This window comes from Pteronotus mesoamericanus, unplaced genomic scaffold, assembly GCF_021234165.1.
Source record: "Pteronotus mesoamericanus isolate MK-2021 breed Mesoamerican mustached bat unplaced genomic scaffold, CSHL_Meso_final contig_130, whole genome shotgun sequence".
In the NCBI taxonomy this organism is placed as follows: Eukaryota; Metazoa; Chordata; class Mammalia; order Chiroptera; family Mormoopidae; genus Pteronotus; species Pteronotus mesoamericanus.
The window spans coordinates 21,202,519-21,204,762 of record NW_026555060.1 but is presented as its reverse complement, the minus strand read 5'-3'; positions in this window follow the sequence as shown (position 1 = coordinate 21,204,762).

Below are 2,244 nucleotides of genomic sequence, written 5' to 3'. Positions count from 1 at the left end.
TCAGAAAAAAATTTGCATATAAAATGTAATTTGAGAAATAAATAAAGCCTTGGTAGGAAGCTTTGGTCTTACCCAAGCTAACTCTGGCAAAAGTATCCAAAACGAACTCTCTGTCCTGCTGATTAATTCCCCAGTCACTTTCTCAAAGGACAATTCTTTTTGGATTGGCCTTCAGCATGCGGTGCTTGCCTTATTCCTGCAGAGTGAGGAGGGCTTGATTTACCAGCCAGAGAGCTTCCTGAAATCTGCCTTATTATCCTCAAATGTTTTTTCCCAACTTCTGCACAGAAAGATCTTCTTGGGAGAAACTCCTTAATTTGGATCATTCCCACAAAATATGTATATGTGTGTGTGACAGAGGCAGAGAGAAAAAAAATGCTTCGGGGTCATTAACAACCTTGAAGATATTTATCTCATAAGATTACTCCAACAAAATGAAAATGCAGGAGAAACCACTGTCCATTCTTCAGACAGTGAACAATTGACAGAGAATGGTAGGGCAAAACCTGAGAGGTCATGGTGGTGTTCGAAGAAATACTGACATCTACTGGTGTGTCTGGAAGACACCGGCCTCTCCCAAGGGCCACACTCAGCTGTTTGAAATTATAGGGATTGCAAATCCAACGGATCCAGCTAAAAACTATTCTAAGTAAATAAAGTTAGTAGTAACAATAAAAGTATTTCTGATTTTTCCGTTATTTTTTATAGTCATTTTATCCACAAGATAGATAATCATTGACTAAATCTCTACATCTGACATTTATCCATAGAGACCCACAGTCAAGGAAAGAGCAAAATGAGCCAAGTTCCTACCTAACTTTTTATGATCTCAAAACATATTCCTTCAAAAACAGTGCTTCCAAAAGCAGCAAGAACAATGGGAAATTGTATTGCTTAGTCAGAAGACAGACCTTTGTTCAAATTCAGGAACTTCCACTTAGCTTTGTAATTTCTACCAATTTACTTGACCTCTCTGAACCTCTCTCTTCCCAGTTGAAAGAGGGGATTAAGAACACTCATATGAAATACTCAACAATGGTGTTCTTATATTTAAAGGACAGGAACTATCCTGGGAGCATTTGGTTCTTGACTGACCAAGCTGGGACTTACGAGAGTGCATCCCAAACTTTAACTGGCACACAAATCACCAGGAAATCTTATTAAAATGAAGGTTCTGATTCAGTGATTCAGGGGCAGGTACCTAGATGCCAAAATTCTACCAAGCTCCCAGGTACTCCGCTCCTGGTGGGGACAACAGAAGCAAAGATCTGTGAGGTCCGACGCCCTCTGGTGGCCATGAATGTTGAAAAGGCCTCTATCAACTGCTTTCCTGTCTTAGGAAATTTTTTATATAAGCATAAATAGTTCTGAAAATTTCAGTTACTCCAATTCATGGCAAGAAAACTCTGGATGAAGATGAATTTGGATATTGTATAAAATTAAAACTTCATCCTCAGCCCTTTTCAATTTATGGATTCTATTTCTCATGAGAGAGACTAGGTGTTTTGGTTCTAAACCAAAACTGCACTCGTAATAGGGGTCTGGTGAATTAAAGCCCAGCCGTTAATTTCAGCTGTGTGCTTTCTGCAGACTCTGGCAGTGATGCACAATTAAGATCCTGAAGTTTGGAGCCACAAGAGAGTTTGCATCCAGGTTTTGCCACCTGCCATCTTGCCATCTGCAAGGTCTTGGACAAGGTTTGAATACTGCGGAAGTTAAATTAGATAATACAGATAAGACCATGTGCTATATTGCTCAATAGATGATAGTATTATTATTGTTTTCATGATGAAATAGCAGAGCGGCTGTTTTCTTTATTTCTTAGATACAGTGCTGCAACTTGGGGAAGTGAATGTTAGACCAGAGGGTAGGATATCACAGAATAAGGTTTTAGAGAAAGCAAGATGGTAGTTTTAAATCCAATTTTCACCAACAGCTGGGATAACTTCAGGCGAAATTATATAATACCGCTGGGCCTCAGGATCCATCTGCACAACAGGGAAATTATAACCTACTTGGGTGGTGTGAGGATTAGAAATGTTAGTTGAGCTCCTGATGGATAATAAGCCCTCACAATCAGTTGCTATTAGTATCAAAAAGGAAAACATACTCTGAATTAGGAGATATCGGTTCTAAAGCTCCTCACTCTTCTGACTTCTCTAGATACATGACATTTTAGGTAAGTCAATTAATATCCTTGAACTACTAACTACAAAATGGAGACAGGAAGTGTTGGTCACAGGG